Source organism: Budorcas taxicolor, chromosome 12 (assembly GCF_023091745.1).
Source record: "Budorcas taxicolor isolate Tak-1 chromosome 12, Takin1.1, whole genome shotgun sequence".
In the NCBI taxonomy this organism is placed as follows: Eukaryota; Metazoa; Chordata; class Mammalia; order Artiodactyla; family Bovidae; genus Budorcas; species Budorcas taxicolor.
Genome location: NC_068921.1, coordinates 11,241,945 through 11,255,801, shown reverse-complemented (window position 1 = coordinate 11,255,801; position 13,857 = coordinate 11,241,945). Strand labels below are relative to the sequence as shown.

General features: G+C 46.0%; 1 pseudogene; it reads left to right on the top strand.

Annotated features, from left to right (window-relative positions):
• Window positions 1–4,124: 4,124 nt before the first annotated feature.
• Window positions 4,125–6,323, top strand: LOC128057875 (nuclear cap-binding protein subunit 2-like; annotated as a pseudogene).
• Window positions 6,324–13,857: the final 7,534 nt, after the last annotated feature.

Here is a 13,857-nt window from a genome sequence, read left to right as displayed (position 1 = left end):
TATTCTAAGGTATGCAGAGACACTCAATGCGGAACATAAATTAAATATAACTTTTAATTTGCATTCATTGGGAGGACTGATGCTGAAGCTGAAGCTTTAATACTCTGGCCACCTGATGGGAAGAGCTGACTCATTTGAAAAGACCCTGATGCTCGGAAAGATTGAGGGCAGGAGGAGAAGGGGACGACAGAGGATGAGATGGTTGGATGGCATCACTGTCTCAATAGACATGAGTTTGAGCAGACTCTGGGAGATGGTGAAGGACAAGGAAGCCTGGGGTGCTACAATTCATGGGGTCACAAAGGGACTGAGCGACTGAGCAACGACATTTAAACTACCAATGCCAGGACTTTTCTATGCTAACACAGATAATCGAGACCTGGCTATTTAATTTTCACTGAAGTATGCACCTTTTAGGGTGTAGAGGGGTCACTCTGGGTCCAGGATCTCCTGTCCCAGTCTGTTCCCTTTGAACCTGACTGTGGGCCCTGCCAGGCACGGCTCTAACCACAGTATTCACAATGTATGTTTCAACTCCATTAGTTTGGGGGCAGAATAAAATTGATTTATAAAAGGAAGTTTTAAACTTACATTTAAATTTTAAATTACATTTAAGCTAACATTTAAAATTAAAAGTTAGTTATTTTCTGAAGAGTTGGTTCGTACATATGGTACACAATTCAAAGGCAGTGAAAAGAAAGTCTCCCCCTCACCCCAGGCTCCAGCTACCCGGTTCCCCTTTCATCAGCAATCACTGTTCCCATTTATGAAAGGAAACCTGTCTCCCTAATCCTCTCAGGCCTCAGTTCAGCTCAGGACAGGAGCCCTGCTGATACAAAGGGTATTCTGGAAAGTTGGATAGAAACCTAGACTCACCTAGATTGTGCTCTGGTCCCGATCTTGAGAGAACAGCTGGGCCTCTGACCTTGGTTATGTCACCGGGGCTTCTTTTGTGGAATGGGGGTAATCACGCTGATTCTTCTCTTCTGATGAGCTTAATTAAACTTCAGCCAGGATATAATAGTCCAAGTTCTCCGGAAAGATAAAAAGGCAACAACAGTGGAATGCAGACAAATGAAAGTAATTTAACCAATTGGGGGATACACAGTTTTCTTTCACCTATTAAAAATTCTGCTTAATGCTTCCATAATTTCCGCATGAAACAAACTATAAATGTAAAGGGACTCCTCTGGTGGCCCAGTGGCTGGGACTCTGAGCTCCCAATGCAGGAGGCCTGGGGTTTGATATCTGGTCAGAGAACTGGATCCCACATGCAACTAGAAGATCTGCAGGCTGCAGCTGGGACCTGGTGCAGCCAAATAAATAAATATAAATATTTTTTTAAAAAATAAAATGTAATATAATGTAAAAGTAAAGGATAATGAAACCTATCATCAACAGGTTCTAACTAGATGGCATCCGTCAGTCCTTTGGACCCCTCTGAGATACAGGAACCTTTAGGATTTGGGTAGGTTTTCATTGTTTTTGTCTTTTTTTTTGCGGTCTAGGCATTGAGTACTTTGTGCTAGCACCTCACTGCAGGGAGAAAGGATGTTAGCGCAGGGCAGGGTTTATGCAGTTTCTGGGAGGTGGCCGTGCCCTGGCGCATCATGGTGGCGGTGGCGGGTTCCTCCAGTGTGGGTCCGGGTCTTGAGAGTCCCCTTCCCGTGTGGGCACAGTGCTGCCTGTGCCTGGCGATGAGCAGGTGACCTCGGGGATAGGGCGGTGGCCCCAGGACTCCACGTGTGGGCCTTAATCGGGGAACCATTGCTTGAGAGGAATTACAACCGGCTTCCCTGGTGGCTCAGACGGTAAAGAATCTGTCTGTAATGCGGCAGACCCCGGTTCGATTCCTGGGTCAGGAAGATCCCCTGGAGGTGGGATAGGCTACCCACTCCAGTATTCTGGCCTGGGAAGTCCCATGGGCGGAGAAGCCAGGCGGGCTACAGTCCTTGGGGTTGCAAAGAGTCGGATACGACTAAGCGACTGACACTTTTCTGTTGAAAAGTGCAGGCGTTGAGCTTCAGGGAGGGCTGAGGAGGGGGTCACCCGGGGCTTCGAGGCTTTGCCGGGTGGGGGAAATGCGGGTTGACGCGTAGGGAAAAAGCCAGCATTGTGAGGAGCTGGCTGCTGGCTGCTGCGGGAGGCCCACGGCTGGAATGTGGGCCGCTCGGAGAGGTGCGCTGTGTTTACCCTGGCAGCCGCCTGGCAGAGCTGTGCTGAGCCCCGGCCTTGGGACTGCCGGGTATGAAAGGATGCTTCAACCCTGCGCAAGGTTCATCGACCTCCGGGCCTCTGAGGTTCATCTGTTTAGACTTGGGGCCCGACGGAGACACTGTGTCTTTGTGGACGGCTGCCGTGGCCGAGAGAGGCTGATTCTTTTCAATTTCATTTTATTTTTCTGAAAACTCTGGCTACTGCCCTAGGATTGGGCCAAGGTTTTGTGGTCGCCATGGCAACGGCGCCTTCTCCTACCTGAGAAGGATTCCTTTTTCTCAGGAGGCCTGCGGTGCCTGCAATCCCCACCCCCAGCCCAGGTCGCTGTGGTTGCAGGCGGTCGTTTCTGGAACGTTGGGGGCGGGGTGTGCCGCGGTCCCGGTGGACAGTGTCGTTCCTGCCGCTGCTCGCTGTCCCCTGCCCAGGTCCAAGCTGAACACAGTCTTTGCGGATTTTGCAAAATGGGACTCTGGCAGTTTACCTCCCTGCTTTTCACATCTGTCTTTTTCCAGTTTTAAGTCTTTGAAGCACTGTGGCCGAGGGATTAGTGTATGTGCTACCAAAAGGGGGCGCTGGCATAGCAACCAGGCCCAGGTTCCCCGAGTCAGGGTTTTGCGCTTGGACTGCAGCTTAACGTTTTCACTAAATAGATGCCCTCAAGTAAGGTTCTGAAAAGACCCTGAGGCTGGGCAGTCCATGGGGTTGCCAAGAGTCGGACAGGACTGAGCCAGTGAACAACAAAAGGTTCTGAGTCCTCTCTCTTCTTACCTCTAAAATGGGGATTATTGTTGTACTTTCCTCACAGGGCTTCAGCGAAGACCAGCTGGGATTGTGTGTGCCAAGTTTTGCCACAGTGTCTGGATTGCAGTAAGAAATAAGCTCCCCATCGTTATTATTATGTGTTAGAAGCTGTGCGTAGGTCTTTGAGGCTGAAACAACACAAAGGCAGCCGGCAGAAACAGGTACCTCCGGCCACACGCCTTGCCTGATCGAGTCTCGGGGAGGCCATACACATACATACCCAGATCCATCCACACTTGCCTTGGTTTCTAATCGTTTCTAGTAGCTGGATCATCAGTTGCTCTTCCTCTGTTTATTGACTGAAAAAAAAAAAAGCACAACCTGAAAGTTGAGAGTTATGTTGTATTTGGTGGACAAATCTGACTTAGGCCTGGGATGTGGCATCTCAGATAACACTGAGAATCTCTTCCAAGAGGAAGGGGGCGGGAAGGGGGTGGTGACGGGAAGCCGGGATATATAGGCCTTTTTGCAAAAACACCAAGCGGTCAGAAGATCAAAAGATCGCTTTTAATTGAAGAAAACCAGATCTCTCAAGTTAAGGAACTGAGCTCTTTTCTGTGAATATGGGAAGACCTGAGAGTCTGGGCCGGCTGAAGCCATTCCTTTGGCGCGCACCTCAGCTGTCTGGGGCCAGTACCCTGCGTGTCCTCAGGGCTCACTGTCAGGGGAGGCTGCAGCAGCTGGCTGCTGGATGGGCTTGGCAGTGGGCAGCCCGCTGGTCTCCTCCTGAGTTCCCTCAGGGCTCACCATCAGGGAGGCTGTAATGTAACGGCTTAATGGCTGCAACCTCCTTTGTTTACTGGCCTGGCGGGCAGTATTTCAGTTCTCCTGTTCTTGGAGCCTAGCGTCTACATGCATCCACCCTGGCTGCCCCTGACCTTGGGAACTGTGGCTCTTTCCAGGATCCATCCCACATCTTTTTTTTTTTTCCTTTTTCTGATTCAGATTCACTGTTGGCAAGAGAGGCCTCCACAGCTGAGTTTCTCTTGCTCATGCAGTTGGACTTGCCTCTAAATAAGGCTCTTGCTCTGGGCGGATGTGGCCGGCTCAGCACCTCTCAGCACAAGTCTTGCTGACTCTCATCGCACCACCTGTTCCCAGCGGGCATGATGGAGGCCGTCACACCGGTGCGTCTGCTGTCTCAGCACAGAGCCACCCAGCTCAGGAACTGCCCCGTTCCCACCCGGACACTGAGCTCACCCCAGACCAAGACAAACCTGTCTCGGACCCAGGTCCTGGTTCCTTCTTGTGCAATGCCACTTCCCATGCAGTTTGGGGGCATTTACAGCACTCCCATCCTTCCCCACCCGAAAGGCTGCCTTCAATTCAACTTGGGTGAGAACCAGATCTTATTTGACACACACGTGATGGACTGGGTAGGGAGATGAAGCCAAACCTAGCAGAAACACAGTCCCCTACTAAGTCCCAAAGTTCAAATAGCAGTACAATAATTTGCTATCATTTTTACTCTAGTATCTTATATAGGGAAGTCGCTCAGTTGTGTCCGACTCTTTGCGACCTGTGGACTGTAGCCTACCAGGCTCCTCCATCCATGGGATTGTCCAGGCAAGAATACTGGAGTGGGTTGCCATTTCCTTCTCCAGGGGATCTTCCCCGCTCAGGAATCAAACCCAGGTCTCCCGGATTTCAGGCAGACTGAGCCAGAGGGCTTCCTAGATGGCGCTAGTGGTAAGGAACCTGCCTGTCAAGGAAGGAGAGGTAATTGATGTGGGTTCAATCCCTCGGTCGGGAAGATTCCCTGGAGGAGAGCATGGCAATCCACTCCAGTATTCTGGCCTGGAGAACCCCATGGACAGAGGAGCTTGGCAAGCTACAGTCCATAGGGTCAGAAACAGTCAGACATGACTGAAGCAACTTCGCACGCATGCACACCTTATATAGATCTATGTTAGAAAGTAGGCGAGCCACTAGTCACGTGTAGCTATTAAGCGCTTGAAATGTGGCTGGTCTGGAGAGTGCTTTACAGATAAAATATGCACTGTATACTGAAGACAGTACAAAAAGGAAGTGATCTAATTCGTATTTTCATATTGACTACACACTGAGATGATAATATTTTGGATATATTGGGTTAACTAAAATATATTGTTGAATTAACTTCACCTGTTTCTTTTTACTTTTTTTAATGTGCCTGCTGGAAAAATTCAAATTACACGTGTCTCCCATGTGTGACTTACATTAGTTTCCTACTGGGCAGAGCTGTTCTAGATTGTTGCTTCACTGCAATAAGTTAAGGATTAAGGAAAATATATTTCACTCTAGGTATTTGAGTCAGAGAGGGATTTAACACAGGGAATTAGGAGCTTACAAAGCTAAGACTGGAGGAATAAAAATCAACAGCAGGGAAGTGGATGTGGGGGATGGGTTTTCTTGGTTTTCAGATTTATTGCCGACTTTCAGAGAATCAGGGGTTACTGCTTAGAGCAAAGATCAGAAAGCTGCAAGAAAATGCTAACAGTCCCAGCTGCCCCACAACACCCAGGTAGGTGGTTGCTAAGAGCTTCACTGTTTTCTGCAAAAACTCACATCTGACAAAACTCATGTGTCCATTCTGGAGAAAGAAGACTAGGTCCTCTCGCCTCCTTTCTGCCTCCCAAATCTCATACAAACACACATTGTTGGCAGAATTCACATTGCATCCAGGAGCCCAAATGCCATGGAGTTCCCAACCTCCCAACCCTGTAATACACCGGAGAACCAGAAAGAAGTGAATACAGGCTTCTCAAAATAAACAGACAAAAAACAAAACAGCCTCATTCTCCAAATGGTGCCCTTGGCCACCTGTCTGCACTGAAGTCAGGTGGCCTCCTGAAGGCACTGCCCAGCAACTTCTATGTCGACCGGAGCCAGTACCGAGACCAGCCCTTCTGGGGTGACAGTGAAGAACAGGGGAAATTACTGAAGAAAAACTGCACATTGTATGTAGGAGATCTTTCCTTTCATACAGCTGAAGAACAAACCTACGAGCTCTTCAGCAAAAGTGGTGACATAAAGAAAATCATCTTGGGCCTGGATAAAATGAAGAAGACAGCGTGTGTGTTCTACTTTGTGGGATACGATTCAAGAGCAGATGCAGAAAATGCCACGCGGTACATTAATGGAACTTACCTGGTTGATCGATCATTCGCACAGACTGGGATGCAGGCTTTAATGAGGGCAGGCAGTTTGACCGTGGGAGTTCCGGGAGCCAGGAACGAGGTGAGTATCCTTAGGACTATGATGCTGGGAGGGGTGGCTATGAAAAACCGGCCCCAAACCAGTGGGTGGTGAGAATTCCATCATAAAAACTTGCACTCTGGTCTGTTGACTTTGACCTGTGTTACCCAAGATCTGCACGTCTGCTCATTTTTTACCAAGCTTTAATTAATGTCTCTACTGAGCCGGAAGCCCCTTCTTGGTTTCCCTCTTAAAAATGATTAAGAACAGGATCCAAAAGAAAGAAAAACAGCCTCCTATTCAGCACAATACTTTAGGAGACTCATGTTTGCTGTGTTGGAGTCCAGCATAGTGCCTGGCGCAAAATAGCTGTTCGATAAACATTGAAAAAATTGTGTTTGTGTTACAATTTTGCTATTGTAGATAATGCTGCAATGGACATTCACATGTATAACTCTTCCTGTTGTTTTTTTAATTAATTAATTTGGTTTTGGCTGCACTGGGTCTTCATTGTTGCGTGGGGGCCTTTCTCTAGTTGCAGCGAGCAGGGGCTACTTTCTAGTTTTGGCACGCAGGTTTCCCATTGCGGTGTCTTCTCTTGATGTGGAGCACAGGCTCAGTAGACTTGAGGGTTGTGGGATCTTCCCAGACCAGGGATTGAGCCTGTGTCCCCAATATTGCCAGATGAACTGTTACCACTGGACAACCAGGGAGGCCCTCTTTCTGCTTTTATTGATGTATTTCTATGGTATATTTTCTAAGGATAGACATTCAGGAGTGGCCTTGCTGAGAACTGTTTAGTCATTTTGCTTTCCAAAATTTGCACCAATCTAGTCATATACATATTATATACCCAAGAATGCTATACGGAGGGTGGCTTTTTATGGCAATGTCACCAACCTAGTATGTTGATATTTTTTGCAGATGTTTTCTCTAATTAGGATGTATAATGTGTTGCTAGTTTTCTTTGGCTTGGATACTGGTGAGCCAGGTAGCAAAAAGGTTACGGATGGGGCTGACTTGGATGCAGGTCAAGGTTTCTCTCATCATTGAAAGCCTCTAGCTGCCAAGAAAGTCCAATTTAAGTCTTTCCCACTGTTTTATGTGTTCTCCCTTTAAGATTAACTAAAAAAAAGTGGCAAACTTTGAATCATTGAATTCTTCCCTTCTCCCAGTGAGAGTTAAGGATAATTACACAGACACTTAATGTTTGTCTCAGAGAAGGAAATATTAAATGGTACTAGCTAAATGAGCCTTTTATTTTCTTTCTTGCATCTTGCTGCGTTTCATGATGGAGACCCACATGGTGATGGCTTATGTGTTTATGAATTACATTCTAAGAACAAATATACTCCTTATTTCTCAGTAAGGGGAAGATGATCTGAAAGATACAAAGATGATACAGAATTGGACCAGAGAAGGGTTTGGGCTTCTTCACTGGTAAAGAGGGATAAGTAACGATGATATCTCATAGGGTTATCTCGTGGATCAAATAATTTAATCCACAGAAAGTGTTTTCAGTGTGCCAGACGCACAGCAAGTGCTGGGTAGGTGGTGGCTGTTTTTGGAACATGTGAGGCAATGCATGTTCTTTAGCCTGAGCCCTAATCCTTTCAGCCCTTTTGCATCTTTTTTTTTTTTTTTTTTAAAAGTCAGTAGTCAAATGAAGAGCCTGTTGGCTCTTAGCTGGGAAATGCAATTATCTGTAAAGGACCTGTGGCCATTTTAGGGTTTACGAGCAGTAACACGTGTGCAAGGTGCCTAGAATTACAATGTGTTGAGTCAAAGAATGGCTGAGCTGGCAAGAGTTTCTGACACCTTTTGTGAAATCATTTTATAGATGAAGTAATGGAGGCCCATGAAAGTGAAGTGAAAAACCCAAGATATTTTAGCCAGTCAATAGCAGACCTCAGAGTAGGAGTTGAATGTTCAGACATGCAGACAGTAGCTTGCCTGTTCCTCGAGGGCACCACACCCAACATTGGGCCAACATCATGAGCATGAGCCAGTGGGGGGTGGAGAAGGGACTTCATCTCTGGTATTTTCCTTCCCCATAAAGGGGAGAGAGGCTGTTTGCTAGAGATCCAATTTCCTTGAAACAGTGATTCCCAGTTAAAATATATATATATTGAACTATAATTGATTTATAATGTTTTAGGCGTACAGCAGACTGATTCAGTGATACATACATATTTTTTCAGATTTTTTCCATTATAGGTTATTAAAAGATATTGAAATAGTTCTCCATGCTATACAGTAGAACTTTGTTTTTTATCTATTATGTAAGTGTGTATCTGTTAATCCCAAATTCTCAGCTTATTCCTCTTCCTCTTTGCCTCTTTGGTAATCGTAAGTTTGTTTCCCATGTCCGTGAATATATCTCTGTTTTGTAAATAAGCCGTGGTGTGTCATATTTTAGAGCCCACATACAGGTGATATCAGGTGACATTTGTCTTTTTCTGTTGGATTCACTTAGTATGATAGTCTCTAGGTCCATCCACGTTGCTGCAAACGGCATTATTTCACTGCTTTTATGGCTGAGTATTATTCCGTTGTACAAATACACCACATCTTCTTTATCTGTTTATCTGTAGGTGGACATTCAGGCTGCCTCCGTGTGTTGGCTACTGTAAACATTGCTTCTCTGAAAATTAGGGTCACGCATTTTTTTGATTTAGAGTTTTCATCTTTTTCTTTTTTGGATATATGCCCAGGAGTGGGATTACTGAATTGTACGGTAACTCTATTTTTATTTTTTAATTTTATTTATCCATTTACTTATTTATTTTTATTATTTTGGCTCCTCTGGGTCTTCATGGCGGTGCGTGGGCTTTCCCTGGTCGCGGTGAGAGGGGCTGCTCCTAGCTGTGATGCTGGGCTGCTCCTGTTACGGGGTGCAGGCTCCGGGACGCACAGGCTCAGCAGTCGTGGTGCACGGGGTGCTTGCTGGCTCTCGGCATGTGCAGTCTTCCCAGGGCAGGGATCAAACCCACGTCCCTTGCGTGGGTGGGTGGATTCTTAACCGCTGGACCACCTAGGAAGTTCTTTTTTAATTTTATTAAAAGAAATTTTTTTTGATTACATCATGCTGCTTGTGGGATCTTAGTTCCCTCCCCAGCGATTGAATCCCTGACCCCTGCAGTGAAAGCATGGTGTCCTAACCACTGCACTACCAGAGAATTCCTTATTTTCATTTCCTTTTTTTAGGGAGTAGCGATTCCCAATCTTTTTGAGAGTGAGGAATACTTTCTATTAATAACATCAATAAGTTTCAGTCCCCCACTTCCAGGATGATATAGATTCTGCAGCCTATGTGTAGATATCCAACGTTAAAGAAAATGTACAATAATACTAGATACTGTATACAGACCAGCAGTTTATAAAGGAGATGCTCATGCATTCAAAAAGCAGTTGTACCTATATTATTCATTCGGACTTCAAATAATGTCTGGCTGGCATTTAGATTCATGAACAGTTTGCAATAACTCATCACTTTGCTAGATGACTTTCATGTCCATGGGGGAGGGGGTTGTTGCTGTTTTCCCTTATTTTCTGAGCATTCCAAAAGGAAGATACTAATACAGAGATAACATAATAAAAATAAAAAGAATCAGCAGGCTAAATCCCTCTGGTCCTCTCTCTGAAATGGTCCAAGGAGAAGCTCTCAGCCAAAAGGAATGAGGATTAAGTAGCTAAACAACACACACAAAGCTCTTTCTTGTTCTTTCATATAAATGCAATGGTAAATCGATATCCAGTTGGGAATGCTGGCTCCGATAGTCTGAAAGCCGGAGTATTTGGGGGCAGTTAGGGTTCATTAACTGCAGTCAAAAACACAGAGTGACAGTCAAAGCTGAAGCTTAGGCAGCCAGACTTGTGCGTTTTCTAAGGTTGGATAATATACATATGACAGAAGGAATTCAAGCGACAGAGTCCTGCCTACCCCACGGCAGAGCTGGAAATGTGCGAAGAGAAGGAGTTCCCAGCAGAAGGTTCTGAAGGGCAGGGACCACTTTGGAGCAGTTTTGGGGCAGATCTGGCCAGATACAAAGGCATATGGGGCAGACGGGGAGCCCCAGCGCTGGCAGTTCCTGAGTCTTCGTAGCAGCATTCTGAGAGAAGCTGGGGGCAGAGATTTCCGGAAACAGTGGCATGGGCATCGGTGGCTCCTTTCTATGAAATGAGCATAAAACTGGAAAAATTGTCCAGAACAACCATTTCAAAGCACTGTAAATTGACCAAAAGCACACAAATTGACAAGCTTTTACTCTTGAAAAGCTGCTGGAGTTTTGGGGGAGCACAGCAGGAGACTGTGGCCTCCTGGCCTGGGGCTCCTGACGGGTCCTTATGCCAGCCAGACTGGCCAGAGCACTGTGCTTTTCAAAGTGCGGGGCCGGCCATGAAACGGGCAGTTTTCTTGCAGGAAGGACAGACTCCATTTGGTGTCCATGCATATATGTGTGTGTGTGTGTGTGTGTGTGTGTGTGTGTGTGTGATCCTGTGTTTTTGCTGGTTGAAAGTGGAGGACTCCAAAGGGAATGAATGAGGAAAACCTGAGATTTTGCTAACCCCAAATTGCGCTCTTGGCTGGAGTGAGCGGCAGCCCTGCCAGAGATTTCATTGGGAAAGTCCTGGAGATGAAAGAGTGCTACAGAGAAGTTCGGAGAATTCTCCATGTGTTCCTGGACTGGGCCATTTTGCAGGTGTGGGGGAGATCCAGGAGAGGGAACACTGAACATCAAGGAGAACTGAGATCTGACTGTAACTTCCAGTTAGTTTCTCAGCCCCACACAGATCTAACTGGTAGAGGGATGGACATGGCCAGGCGACTCCTGGTTCAGTGCTCACCCCACTGCCCCATGCACTGCAGGCCCTAGAGAATCTCGAGGCCATGATGCGACACTGGCTGTCAGTTATAGCCGCTTATTGTCTTGGGTTAGACAGGGCTGTGGTCCATGTGATCAGATCAGTTACTTTTCTGTGATTGTGGTTTTCAGTCTGTTTGCCCTCCGATGGAGAAGGATAAGAGGTTTATAGAAGGTTCCTGATGGGAGAGACTGACTAAGGGGGAAACTGGGTCTTGTTCTGATGGGAGAGGCCATGCTCAGTTCAGTTCAGTTCAGTCGCTCAGTCGTGTCCAACTCTTTGTGACCCCATGAATTGCAGCACACCAGGCCTCCCTGTCCATCACCAACTCCCAGAGTTCACTCAGACTCATGTCCATCGAGTCTGTGATGCCATCCAGCCATCTCATCCTCTGTCGTCCCCTTCTCCTCCTGCCCCCAATCCCTCCCAGCATCAGAGTCTTTTCCAATGAGTCAACTCTTCGCATGAGGTGGCCAAAGTACTGGAGTTTCAGCTTTAGCATCATTCCTTCCAAAGAAATCCCAGGGCTGATCTCCTTCAGAATGGACTGGCTGGATCTGCTTGCAGTCCAAGGGACTCTCAAGAGTCTTCTCCAACACCACAGTTCAAAAGCATCCATTCTTCAGCGCTCAGCCTTCATCACAGTCCAACTCTCACACCATACATGACCACAGGAAAAGCCATAGCCTTGACTAGACGGACCTTAGTCAGCAAAGTAATGTCTCTGCTTTTGAATATACTATCTAGGTTGGTCATAACTTTTCTTCCAAGGAGTAAGTGTCTTTTAATTTCATGGCTTCAATCACCATCTGCAGTGATTTTGGAGCCCCAAAAAATAAAGTCTGACACTGTTTCCACTGTTTCCCCGTCTATTTCCCATGAAGTGATGGGACCGGATGCCATGATCTTTGTTTTCTGAATGTTGAGCTTTAAGCCAACTTTTTCACTCTCCTCTTTCACTTTCATCAAGAGGCTTTTTAGTTCCTCTCCACTTTCTGCCATAAGGGTCGTGTCATCTGCATGTCTGAGGTTATTGATATTTCTCCTGGCAATCTTGATTCCAGCTTGGGTTTCTTCCAGTGCAGCGTTTCTCATGATGTACTCTGCATATAAGTTACATGAGCAGGGTGACAATATACAGCCTTGACATACTCCTTTTCCTATTTGGAACCAGTCTGTTGTTCCATGTCCAGTTCTAACTGTTGCTTCCTGACCTGCATACAGATTTCTCAAGAGGCAGGTCAGGTGATCTGGTATTCCCATCTCTTTCGGAATTTTCCACAGTTTATTGTGATCCACACAGTCCAAGGCTTTGGCATAGTCAATAAAGCAGAAATAGATGTTTTTCTGAAACTCTCTTGCTTTTTCGATGATCCAGCGGATGTTGGCAATTTGATCTCTGGTTCCTCTGCCTTTTCTAAAACCAGCCTGAACATCAGGAAGTTCACGGTTCACGTATTGCTGAAGCCTGGCTTGGAGAATTTTGAGCATTAAACGGCAACCGACTCCAGTACTCTTGCTTGGAAAATCCTATGGAGGGAGGAGCTTGGTGCAGGCTGCTGTCCATGGGGTCGCAAAGAGCTGGGCACGACTGAGCGACTTCCCTTTCTAGCATGTGAGATGAGTGCAATTGTGCAGTACTTTGAGCATTCTTTGGCATTGCCTTTCCTTGGGATTGGAATGAAAACTGACCTTCTCCAGTCCTGAGGCCACTGCTGAGTTTTCCAAATTTGCTGGCATATTGAGTGCAGCACTTTCACAGCATCATCTTTCAGGATTTGAAACAGCTCAACTGGAATTCCATCACCTCCATTAGCTTTGTTTGTAGTGATGCTTTCTAAGGCCCACTTGATTTCACATTCCAGGATGTCTGGCTCTAGATTAGTGATCACACCATCATGCTTATCTAGGTCATGAAGATCTTTTTTGTATAGTTTTTCTGTGTATTCTTGCCACCTCTTCTTAATATCTTCTGCTTCTGTTAGGTCCATAAACCTTTAATCCAATTTTCTGTTGATGGGCGGGGCTGTGTCCCCTCCTTGCTGTTTGACCTAAGGCCAAGGTGGAGGTGAGGAAGATAATGGCAACCTCCTTCAAAAGGTCCTGTGCATGCACTGTGAAATCAGTTGGGAAAACCACTAGACCATTCAGGTTTGACCTGACTCAAATCCCTTACCATCATACAGTAGAAGTGACAAATAGATTCAAAGGATTAGATCTGATAGACAGAGTGCCTGAAGAACTATGGATGGAGGTTCATGACATTGTACAGAAGGCAGTGATCAAGACCATCCTCAAGAAAAAGAAATGCAAAAAGGTAAAATGGCTGTCTGAGGAGGCCTTATAAATAGCTGAGAAAAGAAGAGAAGCTAAAGGCAAAGGAGAAAAGGAAAGATATACCTGTCTGAAGGCAGAGTTCCAAAGAATAGCAAGGAGAGATAAGAAAGTCTTCCTCAGTGATCAGTGCAAAGAAATAGAGGAAAATAATAGAATGGGAAAGACTAGAGATCTCTTCAAGGAAATTAGAGATACCAAGGGAACATTTCATGCAAAGATGGGCACAATAAAGGACAGAAACTGTATGGACCTAACAGAAGCAGAAGATATTAAGAAGAGGTGGCAAGAATACACAGAAGAACTGTACAAAAAAAGATCTTCACAACCTAGATAGTCATGATGGTGTGATCACTCACCTAGAGCCAGACATCCTGGAATGTGAAGTCAAGTGGGCCTTAGGAAGCATCACTATGAATAAAGCTAGTGGAGGTGATGGAATTCCAGCTGAGCTATTTCAAA